At 43.6% G+C, this 15,859-nt stretch overlaps 1 long non-coding RNA gene across 1 annotated transcript in view; it reads right to left on the reverse strand.

Annotated features, from left to right (window-relative positions):
- LOC138267722 (uncharacterized) overlaps positions 1–10,303 on the reverse strand; it is a 430,204-nt gene extending 419,901 nt beyond the window's left edge. Inside the window, exon 1 of the long non-coding RNA XR_011199858.1 lies at positions 10,268–10,303. This is a non-coding gene — a long non-coding RNA (uncharacterized lncRNA). The remainder of the gene's footprint in view (positions 1–10,267) is intronic.
- Positions 10,304–15,859: the final 5,556 nt, after the last annotated feature.

Genomic DNA, 15,859 nt, shown 5'->3' on the forward strand with positions numbered 1-15,859 from the left:
CCTGCCAAAAGTGGGGGTTTGCAACAGGGGCGGCCATCTGCTGCTAGAAGGAGGCTTGGAGGTCGGGTTTCAAAGGTGGTAAGCCCTTTGAAGCTCACTAGCAGGGCACTACAAATTCCTGAGGAAGGAGGTGTGGCACCTTCACCCAGGACTGCTTTCTTCTGGGACCAAGAGAGCAGGAGCTCTCACCCCAGGGATCCAGAATCTTGTCTGGTGGTGGCAGGCTGGTTGTGACCGACCAGCAACCATGCCAGTGTTAGTTAGCTTTGCAGGGGTCACCTCTAAGGTGGCTCCTGGGTATATTTTACAATATATTCAATACTGGTACCAGTATGGATTTATCATTCTGAGTTGTTTGATACTAAACAACGTAGGGTTCAGTGTGGCCATCATGTAGCTGTGAAACCCATACTGACCAGTGTCCAGCACATGCATTTAAAATAACTTACTATGGCCTAGGTTTGGGAAGGACACAGTAGGGGCAGCTTGCTCATGCATCCATGCCCACATACACACTAAAGTGGACCCTACCTTAGGGCTACAAGGCCTGTCAGAGGGGTGACTTACCAACACTGCATGCAGTGTATAGTGGTCAGGGCACATAGGTTGTGGGCCACATGGAATTTGTGTTTTAGGATTGCACCAGGACACGCAGCCCGCAATGGCAGCGCTGGGTGCATATGGAGGAATGGCCCCAGAGGGTGGCACAGTCTCTGCTGCTGCCCTCAGGGGCCTATCTTTAGTATCCCATGCCTTGAGTACCGAAGTACCATCCACTAGGGACCTATAGTGTCAGATAAGGGTGTTGCCAATTATGCCAATGCATCATAACTGTTTTGGGGAAGAGATCTGACCCAGGGAACCTGGTTAGCAGGGGCCCTGGGCACTAACAACTTTGAGACCACATCAAATACAAGGCAAAAAGTGAGGGTTAACCATGACAAAAGAGGATTTTTCTCAAATCAACAGCTCAGGATACCAAACTCCCTGAGCCCAGGCCAGAGCCACATGGATGATTTAGGCCCGGTTGTTCCTGATCTTCTTCAGAACTCTGGCACGAGTGGTATGGGTAGAAAGGTGGACAGGAGGCCTGAGCTCCACTCGAGATGAAAAGCATCTCTGAGAGAGCCGCCCTGGAAACTCTAGCGCACAGAACTGCTGACATTGAGTGTTCTTGGCGGTGGCTAACAGATCTAATCAAGGCTCTCCCCAGTCCTAAAAGAGTCCTTGCACCACCTCTGGATGGAGCCGCCATTCTTGATCCGCTAGGCATCTTCAGATGAGTCTGCCTACTCTGGTGTTCAGAGAGCCTGTCATGTGCTGAACCAGCAGGGTTATGCCCTGAAATTTCAACCATGTCCAGAAGTGCAGGTCCTCTTGACAAAGGGTCCATGACCCCACCCTGCCCTGTTTGTTGCAGTACCACATGGCGGTGGTGCTCTCCAGGAACATTTGCCCTAGTCTTACCCTGGAGGATAGAAATGCTTCTAATGCTAGCCAGACTGCCCATTGCTACAGTAGCTTGATTTAGAGTCTGGATTCCGCTGGAGACCAGAGGCCTCTCCCAGATGCCCCCCTCCCCCCCACATCCCAGGAATAATGCATCTGCCACCACTGTTATACATGGTCCAGATCTCGGCTGGAACTGCAAAAGATCAGCAGTGGTGGCTAACGAACCAAGACTGGGTCAGCAGCAGATCCCTCCCAAGAGAGAGATGTCTGTTGCTGACTGAATCGTGGTTCATTAACTGCCACTGCAGATCTTTTGCCATTCTAGTCGAGGTCTGGACCATGTCAGAGAGATTCCCCTGATGCATTGTCCACTGGTACTTCAGGTCCCACTGCAGAGCCCCCATATGCCTGCGGGCACTTGTCACAAGCAGGATGCAGGAGGCCATAAGGCCCCAGCAGCCCAGCCAGTCTCAATGATAGCTAGGATGGAGGCTGAAACATGAATATCATAGCCTGAATATCCTGGACTTGCCATTTGGGAGCAAAAGCCCAAAACTGCACTGTGTCCAGAACAGCTCCGATGAAAGGAAATGTCTGAGTGACCTCAGCACATTGATAGTGAACCGCAGTGAGTGCAAGGGATCTGGCGTAGTCTGAAGGTGGGAGATAACTGCCTGGTGCGAGCCCACCTTCAACAGCCAGTTGTTGAGACAGTGAAAGACTGGTATCCCCTGATCTCCACAGATGAACTGCAGCTACTGTCATCGCCTTCGTGTGAGGGGCGCTGATCGGGCCAAAGGGGAGCACAGCAAACTGAAAGTGCTTGTGGCCCAACGTGAACCACAGGTAATATCTGAGGGCAAGCAAAACAGGAATATGGAAACTAGCAAACTGCAGGTCCAACGCCATCATCCAGTCTCCCGAGTCCAGGGCAGAGAGAACTTGAGCAAGCAATGAGCATTTTGAATTTCTCCTTTTGCAGGAAGAAAATAAGAGGGCACAGGTCTAGGATAGGACTAAGGACTCCATCCTTTTCGGGCACCATACAGTAGAGGAAATAACAACCACCACCTACTTCTGCCATTGGCACCCTCTCTAAACCTACCTTGGTCAAAAGAAACGTCACTTCCTGGCAGAGAAAAGATAGATGGGCCTCTGCCAGTCTGTCGCAAGTGGGTGGCATGGGGAGGGGGTGGCCTCTTCAGAAAATCCAGAGAACCCAGCGGTCTAATGTTATTGACGTCCAGTGGTGCAAGTGATGGCTCAGTCTGCCTCCCACTGGTTGCCCATGATGGTTGGAGGGTGAACTAAAGAGGTATGGAGGCTGTGACTGCTGAGGGAGTGGTGCACTGGCCTGACCTCTGCCTGCCAGACCCACGAGGACTGGGGGTACAGTGTCCTCGGCCACACAGAGGCTGGGAATCCTGCATGTCATGGTAGCTGGGTGGGTAAAGACACTTTTGGAAGCCCCTTCCGTGGCCATGAAATGGGTGAAAGGCGGACTGGTATTGGCGGGGAGCCATGGAAAGACCCAAGAACCTGGCTGTAGCTCTGCTATCTCTGAAACACTTCAGCGCTGAGTCCGCCTTCTTTCCGAAGAGACAGCAGCCAACAAACAGCATGTCCATGAGAAGGACACAACAACCCCTGAAAAGCCAGTGATTCTCAAGCAGGCTTGGTGCCATAAGGCCAACAACGGAGAAACCTCTATGTCTAGCGAGTTGGTCGTATCAAGCCCTCATATGATTGTGAACTTGGCTGCATCTCTCCAGTCCGCCAAAGCTTGGGAGAGAATGGCTGGGCCACCTCGAGCATCATGGGCAGCATCTGTGAAACCAAATCCCACAGCTCCTGGGAACAATGGCCCAAAAGGCATGTGGTGTTCACAGATTACAGTGCCAGACTGGCATTTAAGAAAACATTTTCTTGCCTAAGATGTCCAGCTTCTTGTATACCCTATCCGGTCGAGTGGCAGGGAACGCACTAGGGTTTATGCAGGAAGTGGAGACTTAGGCTACCAAGCTCTCCGGGGTAGGATGTTGAATGAGGAAATTGGGGTCCACTGGGGTGGGGTGATGGTGGCAGGCAATTGTCCTGTTCACAGGAGCCTCTGTGCTTGGCTTGCACCAGGTCCCAAGCAGGACATCCAAAAGGGCTTCATTAAAAGGGAGAAGTGGTTCTGGGGGGGGGTCACTCCTGGCTGAAGCACCTCTATGAAGATGTTATCTTGACTGCCACTGAGGGCAAACTAAGGTCCAGGAATGTGGATGCCCTTCTCACCACTGTAGCAAAAGAAGCTCCCTCCTCCATAGCTACAGTAGGTGGGGAACCAGTAGGGCCCCACCTGAACCTGAGGGGCCCAAAAGTGCCCTGGTAGGGACGGGCTGTCCAAATAGAGGGGGGTATGGCCTCATAAATTTTAGGGAGTTGGACGGGAGTCACTTTGGATCCCTGAAACTCATGGAGGTGCTTTGCTGGTCCAGGCTCAACCCCAGAGCCTGGCCTTGAATGACGACGCTCCTTCATCTCGTCAGATGTCTTCAACGGATGGGGTGAACTTGAAAACCTACTTGACTTCCTACATTTCTTCTTTTTGTGGGACTTACCCGCATGACCGACTGCGATGAAATTGATGGCTTTGCGACCAATCCCAGGACCTTTCTCTCTCACACCAGGAGAAAGATATCTAAAAAAAAAATCAACAAAAAGTAAAATAAAAAAAAAAAAAAAAAAAAAAAGGTCTGTCGAAAAAAGAGGGGGTAGATCCCTCCAGATCTGTGCTGACTGGCGTGGAAAGAACTGACACCAGCACACTTGGGTGGAACCTATATAGGCACTGCACCGTTTAACTTCTGGCACTGATGAAGATGACAATGCCATGCAAAGCCGAACAATGCCACCTATCAATGCACAGGGGTACTGCTCACAAAAAATTGCCAGATGCGGTCTGATGTTATAATTATAATGGTGAGGAAACTGTGGCTAGAAGTCTCTATCAGATAGCACAAGTTCACGAGCAGAATCATATGTTGGTTTGTGATTTAAACCTCAAAACCCTTTGGAATGTCAATCTAGTCTACTGAAAGCACCAGAATGCCATGTCAAAGACAGATGTTGCACTACATTGTGTATAAATGACAGTAACTTGCCATAGATAGGGAAATTAAAGGGTACGTGTGGGGTTAACGCTGTGCCAGCAGGATCTCACGTTTCAGTCCTGGCCGTTCATGTAACAAATCAGTGCATTCTGAGAGTTCTTGTCTTGTTTGCATTAGATAAGACAATAGGGCTCACATCTTCCAAAACAATTAAGCCCATTTAATAAGGTTTAGTGTAACATAATGCAATTTACTTACCATTCTAAATGCCTGCAGGAGCAGCACAAAATTGTACAGCGTCACGCCTGTGTCCAGAAAACCCCTTAGTAAATAACACCCTCCCTGTGTTAAAAAAGAAAGCCCAGAACTAGGAGCAAGGCATGCCAACATTTTGCATTTTCTGGCCACCCCTGTATGTGGGGGTAGATTGGGAGACAATGGGGGGGGGGGGGGGGGGGTCCTAAGGTGAGTGGGTGTGAATTGCTTGGTGTGGTTCACTGCAAGTTGACAGCTGTGCTTTTGGATAAAGACAAAATACGTAAGAAGCATTTTTATTTTTAAACTGAACCTTTCGGTTTGCTAGTTAGTTGGCCCGCCCTGTTTACAAGTGATTAAAATGCCAAAGCTGTCAGAATCGTTTAGGTCTTTCTTGACAAACGGAGAGAAACAAAAAGGTTGCAGTGATTAAATGTCAGAAGTCAGCGATCCACCCAGCCATGTATCTTTGTTTGTGCCCGAAGCTCTGTCCTCTCCATGCCGCCTCCCTTATCAGGCTCAGAGCTAATCTTCAAATTTGCTCTTTGCTTTGTACAACTAGTCTTCAAGCAATTGAGCCCAATCAGGGGTCAGTCCTTGCACCTCTCTGTCTGAGAAGTTGTTGTGCACGCATTGTGCTACAGCGTAAGCGCCAGAGCAGTGGTACAAGCCATGCACACTCCATCAATGACTACAGAAGCCGCCGTGCTCACTATCTAAAGAAAGGTCTCCGCTTTATCTATATATTTTGTTATATTGCGCGAACTCTACTCCAAGAGATTTTCAGAGCGATCTACAACCAGAGAAGAAGCAGGGCCATATTATGCAGGCCTAAACAACAATACAGAATGCAAGCGTAACAAATGTATAAAAAGTCATAATAGGCTTGTAAATGACAGGAAAGGTATCCGAGCATTTTACAATTAGGAGTAAAAAGAAATATGTAGATGTAGGTTGGAGAAGCTGCCATACTCACACTCTGCTGTAGGAGGTGCTAGAGTAGGCCATCAACATTGTGAAATTTAGAAGATATGCGCACACACTCATCAGTGAAGGGCGCCAGGGAGGTATATGTTATAACTGATAGTGGAAGGTGCTATGCTCACACAGATGTAGGGGGCACCAGAGCAGTGGTTGAGGTAAGGACCGTTTCCACTGAGAGTTTAGAAACTACATACACAAACTTCGTTGCTATGCGACTGGGCTGTAGTGACAGTGGCGAAGCCCAAGTACTGCTCCACACATGACATTTAAGAAGCAGCTATACTCACTCCTCGCAGCAGGGCGCACCAAAGCGGGGATACCAGTGACATCTGACTCTACCATCTACACAATGTGGGCAAAGATCATCGGATCCCTAAGAGTTCTACTCAAACTATGCTAAACGGAAGTAAAGATGCTCTCCAATACAAACAAAAATCGCTAAATGCAAAAATATGTTTTATTCTTAAAAAGCTCACAATGCCACAGAAGTTCCTGGAAATGAAGGAAACTACTTTGTGTGGTGATGTGCTCTTTGTGAAAGAACAGAATGCTGGTACTGACAGTGAAAGCACCCAGTGGCTGAAGTGGGCTAACCCACTACCCCATATTGTATGGTGTAGTAGTGGGAGGAAGAAAAATATGAATGACAGCCACAGACCAGATCGTTTCTGATGGACTCATACGCGATAGTTTTATTTCGATGAAGATGCCTTATTTCTGTAATATGCTTCCTATATAGGTTCGCGAGATAAGGATCTATGAAGCTACACACCAAGACTTTAAAAGGCCCATCTCTTCAGCTTGCAAGCCCTTGTTCCCTTTCTGGTTATCAACTGTTTGCAATAGTCCTGGAGCCAAGATACCGTCTGGTGATTGTTGTGCTTTATGAATGTTACTCACAACCCCTAATAATCTTCTTCAATCTTTACCTACAGAATCGACAACTTTTGTTCAACATTTGGTGCCTTATTAAGAGTTTATCAAAAAGTATTGAGCTAACATAAAGCCAGCTAACACTGCACTATTTACAAGACAAAACAACTAAATGTGACACCAAAAAGTAGACTTTTTTTTTTACATGATATATCTTTTATAAATATGTTTGACGTCGGTTTTATACTGGAAATTTTAAGTTCCCAAAATTGAGTTTTTAAATGAAAGATTAAACTAAACTCATTATAAAGACACATTCTTGTGAACTCTAGCCTGCCAGCACTCTTACCATCAGGGGCGGCTCTTCTGCTAAGGCGGTGGAGCATTGCCCCATGTTTTCAGCAGAAGGGGAAGTAAAAAAAAAGCAATAATAAAGAAGCATTATTATCGTTTTATTTTTCAGTGTACCAGGTTAGAACGGGCAGGGCTGGAGGGGGCTGGTGGTCGTCCGGCCAAACTGACATGTGCAGTTTGCATTTCTCCACCCATCTGTACTGAACAGCCGGATGGAGAAAGTGCACAGGGTGCCACTCCCTCTGTGAGCGCCGACACACGGCACTGCTGTCATGCTGGTCACAGCAGTGTCATAATTGGAGGGGAGTCTGGAAGCCTGTGTGCTTCCGGGAAGAGGACGGAGGAGACAAACCCGTCTTTGTCCGTAGGAAAGAGGTAAGTGGGTTTTTTCCTTTCTTTTTTTTGTATTCCCCTGCCACTGCTTACTTTTGGAGGGACAAACACTCAGTTGCATATGGCTCACTCCTGTCCGAGGCTGATGGTGGGCAAAAAATTGAAGGACGGGGATGTGGTCTTGAATAATTACCAGTAGCTGAGTTTAAGTCAATCATTGCACCCATCACTGTTTTTGTTTTAGTCAGTGCAAGGCCCTAAGTGTGAGGTGTACTCAGATGTGGTTCCAGTGCTCACTGTACCTATATAGGATAAAACTCATCTGGAGTTGCCTGTGTTTATACTTCACAGGAGACCTGGCTTGGAAGTTCAGTCCCAACAGTTCTTATAGGAGCTGGACCAGAGATGATTTGCTTATGGCTGATTCTTGTCTGGGGAGACATGGTGGGGAAAAGCTATGCCAAAATACTAACCAGTGACTAAGATTAATTCAAGCCCTACACCCATTTCATTTTCCTCAGCACAACATGCACCCGGACATGTCTCACTGTGCCATAGGACTCAAGCTGCACTCTGCTGACAAGGCCAAAAGAAAGTGACATCCTGGGAAAAAAAAGAATAGACTTAGACACATGTAATTACCAACAAATGAGATTATTTTCAAAGGTGATCTGCATGAGGGTTCTTCCTGCCTGAGGTGGCGTGGTGGACAAAAAAGGATGAACGAGGACAAAACCTGACTAAATATCAGTAGCTAAGATTAATTCAAGCATTTCACCTATCCTTGTTCTTTTTTTTTAGTATGATGCCTTATGTACGACGGGTATGGCCTAATGAGAGCCATGTGCTATGTCTGAGGACATAAGCTGCACTCTAATGATGAAGCCCAACAAAACTGGTCTGGGGTTGCTTATATTCCTATTCAGAGGGAAACTGGGATGGCTGCAGTGTTCCTAAGTGAGCAGGACTAAAGCTAATTTGAATGTGGGTGGTTGCTGACCCAGGTTGCACAGTGGACAAAAAATGATGCACTAAGGTGCATCCTGAGTAGCTACCTGCTGCTGAGATTCAAGTATTCCACCCACCACTTGTTTGTTTTGGTAACTGGTGTTTCTTCAGGGCAACTGTCACAGGGATTTCCAAGTTAGCAGATATTTAGAAGAGAGGAAAAGGAAGCGTGAGAAGGGGTGGGTGGAAGAGATGGAATGGTAACAGAAGATGAAAAGAGACGGAAGGTAAGTGGTGAAGATGAGCAGATTTAAGCGAATCCTGAGAGGAAAACAAATTATGGCAGCAAACTGTTCGAGAAGCCCCCTGAGAAGCACAACACTCCCTCCACCCAACAAAGTCTACACCCGGCCTCACAACCAGCCTGTTTCTAATCAACACAATTACCAGTGTGACCAAAGATGAAGAGTGAGGCTAAAAAAGGGGTGGGCAGGTGCTACGGAGTAAATCATTTCTCTAGGTGCTCCAGGTTCCAAAGACTTGGTATCAGCACTCACCCAACCTAGTGTGGTCTAGACTACGCTTACAAGACCTAGATGGCTAGCCGATTTACACCTATTTTCCATAGACTGGGTATGCCTACTACACGGATTTGTGCTCACCGTGCTCTGTGAGGGTAACGAAAATGATTCACCACAAACGATTTCAATTACATGTTTCTTTCTCCAAGCTACTTTATTCCCATCATGCCAACATGTCTAGCAAAACTCACACAGATTGGTATACTTCACTGCACTCTCCGCACCACTAGTCCATGGTTCATTGGGGTGTAAATAATAACAATAAGCGTAGAGAATATACAAACTACATTTTACAATCCTCGTGGTCCTATAGTTGCAGAATTTGTGTATTTTGCATTAGATGTCCTTAAAACTCCTCTGGCACCTACTGTTAACAGAAACGTTAACACATGAAAGTTGAATCTACGTGCGAGGCATTTGTGCACACATTCAATATGCTATGCCCACATAAATAAACCAGCAGATTGTAAAATGTAACTATATGAACTGGAAAAACAAATGCTATGCTTGAAAACTTTACACGTTTTCCCGATGGAAATGTGTAAAACCCCCACTTTTTTTTTTACACATTCACGTGGAATTAAAATAGTGTGATTTATGTACACTTTCTATATATTGAATACACGTGAGCAAAACATCTGCCGGTGTAACAGAGCGTTGTGAATGACAGGAGCAATTGTTTGAGGCAGATTTACCTGGGTGTCCCAAATTTCAGACTGCTGATATTTCAGCAATATAGGTAGGTACAGTGCTATAAAGTAGGTGAAGATATAAAATTATTCATCTTTTTTAGAACTAGGTTTAAAAAAAAATGTATTGCCCTTATGCCATCATCCCTTCTATAAAATGCACGTGTCTTTCAAATAACACAATGTCTGCGTAACGATTTACATGTTACTTTCAATCATTGGGTACATAATGCATTGTCACTGTAATAATAAATATTTATGATTTAAATTGATCTCTATAATTATGTGTTAATCCTTTCGCACTAGTATTATACATTAGGGCCTTCCAAATGTTTAATTTCGTGAGAGGTGACCTTCTTCATACAAATAATTTAGCTTTAGGTACCTAGTAATATTCTGAAGTACTACAGTCTAAGCTCTGGCATGGCATTGCCTCAATCACTTTGTCATCTCGTTGAGTCTGATGGCTCACAAGGTTACGGCCTCTCCTTCAGGCATCTGTGTTTGATACCAAGGTTTGAGTTGGAATCCTGGTACATCCCCTCATCGTTCACTCTCCTTGGAGTTCATAAAATGAGTACCATTTTAGCCAGGTAAATAAGCCTTTGTTATTGAGCATCCGAAACCAAAGTGTATTTTACAAATCCCCATGTTGGGCTATTATATATCACGTGACTTGAGAGCATGCGCTAACACTTACCAATGGCTGCTCCAGACAAATGTAAGTTTGTATTCTTCAGTCGCAGGCAGATCAGTGGTATAGTAAAGAATACCTGGATGAGAAACAAGAGGGAATTTGTTGTTTATTAATTTTACAACAATAAACTTGACGCTGGGTGTATTTACTAAAACATGGTGCGTATAACCTGGCACAATAAAATATGCTAAATTTGTGCCTGTGGAGGCCAGTGACAAACTATTTGAGGACTGTGCCTTATTTGTCATCATTAGAGTGCAAGTCTGAGCAAGAGGCAGACGAAGTAGAAGAAAGATGAGAAAACAGCTGCAGAAAGAGCAAGTAAAAAGACCCTTCAAGAGAAAGGCAAAGAGATATAAGTGGAAGGAAAAGTGTAAGGTGAAATTAAAATTTGGTCAACTTCTGAGGACGGTGACAGGCGCCCACTGCATAGTTTTCTTTCTGTTTACAAATTAGGCATTGCTTATAATATACACACTATGCTCAACCAATTTGATTATGGGCAGATGAGGACCAAATTATGTGTCAAGAATTACTAAATTATATGACAAGAAAAGGCAAAATATACGACCTAACCCGGGACACATTTTGATAATATTAATTCATTATATTGTCAAGTGTAGACATATTTACTCTGTCTGGTCAAATGTTTTATCACATTAGTACAAGTTTAATACATAAATACAGCAATAAGCAACTGAAAATTGACCAGTCAACCTTTTACGAAGTGTTTCCACTACACAGAAATACATTGCTGTGTTTCAGTAACTTTTGATCCACTTCAGATAGAAACTTCTTTTTGTTAAAATCTTTTGATTATGTGGCTGATGATGGGTTGCATAGCAAATGTGGCACATCCATAAATATCTGGAAAGCACTGCAGCCACAGAAACGCACAATTCCAGCAGCCCCAAATGTCGTTAACCAATGTACTTGAAGCATGTTTAAACCGCCCGCTAGGGTGAGAGCAATGTTTTTATTTGAGTTTTTAATACTTTAAAAATAATCTTTACTACTTTTTTACACATATTCCGAAATAGAGATCTTTGCCACTGTGTTGAGGCTCTTCACCTTTGTATGAAAAGTTACTATTAGTATTTTTACACTCTTAAATCCTGTTCTGGGAGGCTCCACCAAGAGGTAGAGACATGCAAGTCTATACGTAGAAATGGTGACTTGCAAAAAAGTGTATATTTACACATGTAAATGTAGCATTGTGAATCAGGCCCGGAGCGTTTAAACTATCTTTTATGTTATGTAGGCATGGGCAAAAATGCAATTATGCTGGTATAATTTGCTTTATGTGAAATTTGTGTATTTTTTTTTAATGCGAGGACACGTTCACAGAGCAACTTTCTCGTCGAGAGATGTTTTCTACTTAAACCAGTCTCCTGCTGGTATCTTGTGAGATTTGTTTACGTGTAGTACGTGCTCATGTGAAAAAAGTCACAGAGATGTACATAGACCACAACATGCTCTAAAAGCATAATTTTGTGAAATGTTTATTGAGTTTTGCAACATTTCGTAAACAATGGTATTTCTTATATTATTTTTCATTTCAAGTACAGTTTAGCCACCCTCTTAGACAAATGCATACTTAGCTGAAAATATTGAAAATAGAGCACAGTATGCCTGAGAGGAAAAAAAAATTGGAGCTTTCCCATAAATGCCTCACCTCTACTCAGACTGTTCAAACGAAATTATAGCATTATTTAAAGTCACTGAATAAAGGAGGATAGTGGATTGACAAGAAATGGAGTCTGCTAATTATTGGCTGAAGTATTGTTCTTTGTAATTGCTGCCAAAACTTGAATAATTCCACTCAGAATGTTTAGTCTGACTTTCTTAAAATATCAGTGATGCCTAATTTATATAGCTAACCAGACAACTGCCAAGAGGGATGGTCTAAAATTTGCACCTAAAGCTTATGACTCAATCAATGGGATAGTGGTGGCCTAATAATAACCTAGAAAATAAATCTGGATTCCCCCACACTCCTTGTAACTTGCAACTACATGTTTATTATATGCCACTAATCCTGCCAATCACCAGCAGTGGCTCATAAAAATGTAACTTAGGGCCAGATGTAGCAAAGGGTTTTACCCATTCTGTGTCTATGGGAAAATGTGTTCGTACATATGGCCCTTAATCCTGCTGGTGGGCAACAGTCCAACACTCTAAAGTCTTATCTCTCAAAACAATGAAGGAAATGTCATGACAAACTGGGTATTAGAGGGTTTCTACAGAAGCACAGACCTCTTGACATGATATTTTCCAATTTTCCCTGTTATTTGGTGTTTTTTACTTTAAGGCTTGGGCTCATTAGGAGGTATTACTTTGTGGCACTGTTGAGTTGCAGGATTTACAAACTCCCAGCAGATTTCTCTTGGGAGAGACACATAAATTATGTGAAAAATAAAAGAGAACTCTGGATAGTTCCCAAAGTTTAGGTGGAGAGCAGCTCCAGTAAGGAGCACCCTGCAACACCAGGGACACTCTAGATTTGTTCACCTCAGTCAAAACATTTATATTGGTTGCTCCCTTGTGTCAGGACAAAGCTAACCCTCTCCGAAGAGCTATTATAATAGCAAAACACATGTCAGGAGTAGCTTTTGCTTTTTCCAGGTTGGCTTGGATGGTATTTTATCAATCAAAAGCTGTAATACTGAGCCTGGAGTGATGAAAGACTTTAGTCATTTTACAGCTTGGTGAGGATGACACTGAGCTAGTCCTAGGCTAAAGAATTTTGCTGTACAAATGGCAAAATACTTTGTCCCCTTCTAGCTTGACGTGGATGGCACTGTGTTAATCTGATACTTACAAAACTGTTCTGAAAAAACAGACACTGGAGGTGAGCAAATCTAGAGTGTTGCAGGGTGCTTCTTATTGGAGGCTCCTCTCCACCTATATTTGGGAACTACACGGGGGTGAAACCGGGCCAGGTATTTGTAGATAGTGACGGTTCCAGTTCTTTTTTACACACCATTACAATACTCAACATATTAAAAATGGATTATTGCAGTAATTATTAAATATTTAGCACAAGCAAATAATATGATAGTGAACAGCACAAAAATGGCATAGAGATCCTAACAGAAATTCTGCCCCAGTATCTGCTTTTATGAGATATGTATCTAGTCTCACATAGGTAGTATCTTGTGTGTCCCCATTCCGTATGTGTCTGAGCTGGTTTCTGGAATGCTGAGAGTAAATGATGAAATAGAATCCTGGTGTGTGTGAGGAGTGGAAACTGGAATAGAGGCGGCTGCAGAGTGGACGCAGCCCAATTGTATCTACGTTTGTTGCTGTACCATGATAGTCTAACTTGAAATAAAGAAGTTTCCTCCTACTTGGGTGGTTTTGGGCTAGTGTGTGAAGGCCCCTCCCTCTAACTTCAACATTTTGGAAACAAGTTGCTAAGGACTTCTGTGAAAAAGAAGCAAGAGTCTGGTGACATTTGGGAGCCATTTCCGGCAGGGGAGGAGGTCTGTCCTGAGAAGGAAGATGGCTCAGTGACCATGGAGAACTACTATGGGACCATCCACCTTCAAATTCACTGTCAAGCAGAGTCAGCTCGCTGAACAGGAGAAGCCAAGCAAGGAGGGAGGACAAAGTCTGACAAGGTGCCAGAAGAGAAGAAATATAAACTGAAGTGAAATGTGACCCATTAAATAGTCCTAAGTTTAATGACAATGTTATGGGGACAGGGTTAAATGGAGAGCGCTGTATGAGACAGTGGGGTGAGCCAGGAAATATAATTCACAATAAACCTAACTCTGAAATGACCCACATCATTTTAGACAGTAATACAATCAGTGCTGACTGTGGCATAAGGTGCAGCAATGGCGAGTCAGTAGTATGATTTTTCACGTAGGATGACTATGGCACAGCGTAGTCCATGCCTTTGGTAGGTTCTGTGTGCACAGCTGCTGTTAGTATATGATTTGAATTCAAGAAGCATGAGGCCTGGGCCCATAAGGCTCTCATGAGCCATTCACTCCTCTGTCAGAAGCACAAGCTCTGCCTGCATCTGTAGAGTGGAATGCGCTACTTGACAATCGTAAACCCTGGTGACCGAATGAGGCCTTATTGACCTTGAGGAGGACAGTGCAAGGTCTCTAGGAGCGTGGGTGAAAGCCATTCCACGCAGTTTGTAGTGCCCAGAGCAGTGACCGATGGAGATGACACAGATTCTGCTAGTGCTGTAGTCAAGGCGATAGACAAAGGTCGTGTGACAACGTGAAGCATCAGGTAAATTAATTGGGGACGTTCCTCCCTGGCACGACTCAGACAGCATGGGAAGAAGAGGGTGAGGTGTTTGGGTGCATAGCAGCGAAACAGGCTCTTAAGAGTTTTACCAATGCCTTAGATTCTAGGCCTGGGTGTCACAGAGAAGGGTACTATGCTGATGTCTGAATGAGACACGTTTTGAGATGTTGAAGAAAGAATACTCAACACCTCCTGGTTAATTTAAGAGAGAAGCAGGGCTATCTCTAAGACCATTGGAGGTAGGTATAAGCCTGTGCTGTTCAATGGTATTTCGTGTCCTGATGTTGTGGGAAATGAAAACACCACCAGTCTGGCATTTTTTCATTTGCGGTGATAAAATATGATATTCAGTTAATTAATCAGTAATATTATTTGGCATTCATTGAGTGGGTATTATTCTATGTGCTTCTATTTTTAAATATGCCTCATTTCCAACTGACTCTGAAGATCACTAGGTTGGTAACCAGTATGGTTGGTGATTTTTTCTTATTGACATGTGCCATATACAGGTTATTAAGAATGGATTCATCAGTTAGTAAGTTTCCAAGTATAGAGAGTATCTGAATGACGAGCTGCAACAATTTACCTGTAGAAAGGATAATCCTCAGGTATGGTATCACTATAGATAACGATAATCATAGTGTTGTATGTCATGGACGAACAAGGACATATGAAAAGACAATACGGCTGAACATTAAATAAGAAATTTATGTATTCTGTCCACACAAAAAAATTTTATTCAATAAATTTACAAATTGTTAAAACACATAAAACCAATTACAGAAAAGACAATCCACAATATACCTAACTCAGACATACCGCAATCATACCAGACTAAGGATAGCCTAAAGAAGGAAATAAAACAAACAGAATTACAAAAAAAGGACTCAAATGGCCCTAATATAAAAGGAGAAATACAATAACAATAATAAACCTAATGCAACAATCAATTGCCTATCAAAGAAAAAGAAAGAAATACAAATCTAGCAGGGTTAAAATTACAATCTACACTCTGGTACTGACAGGGTCTATGATAGAAAGAGGACGAATAACAATGATGAAGTTATTCGATCGATGGAATACAGTAGGAACAGAAGGCCTACGCGCGTTTCGGTGTTCCTCTATTATTGAGGTCACCTTCATCAGGGCCGTTCCAAATATTACAGTCTAATGTTGGTATAATCCTTACAGCCGAACGTCTTGGTCGTCGCTTGTGCCCAATTCTGGATATATGTGGAAAATATAGACGTGGTATCTAACGAAAAGAAATATATACACATACAATGTTTGTGCTCCGGACATCTTCAATTCTAGTTTTTATAGAAC

This window comes from Pleurodeles waltl, chromosome 12 (assembly GCF_031143425.1).
Source record: "Pleurodeles waltl isolate 20211129_DDA chromosome 12, aPleWal1.hap1.20221129, whole genome shotgun sequence".
NCBI lineage: Eukaryota > Metazoa > Chordata > Amphibia > Caudata > Salamandridae > Pleurodeles > Pleurodeles waltl.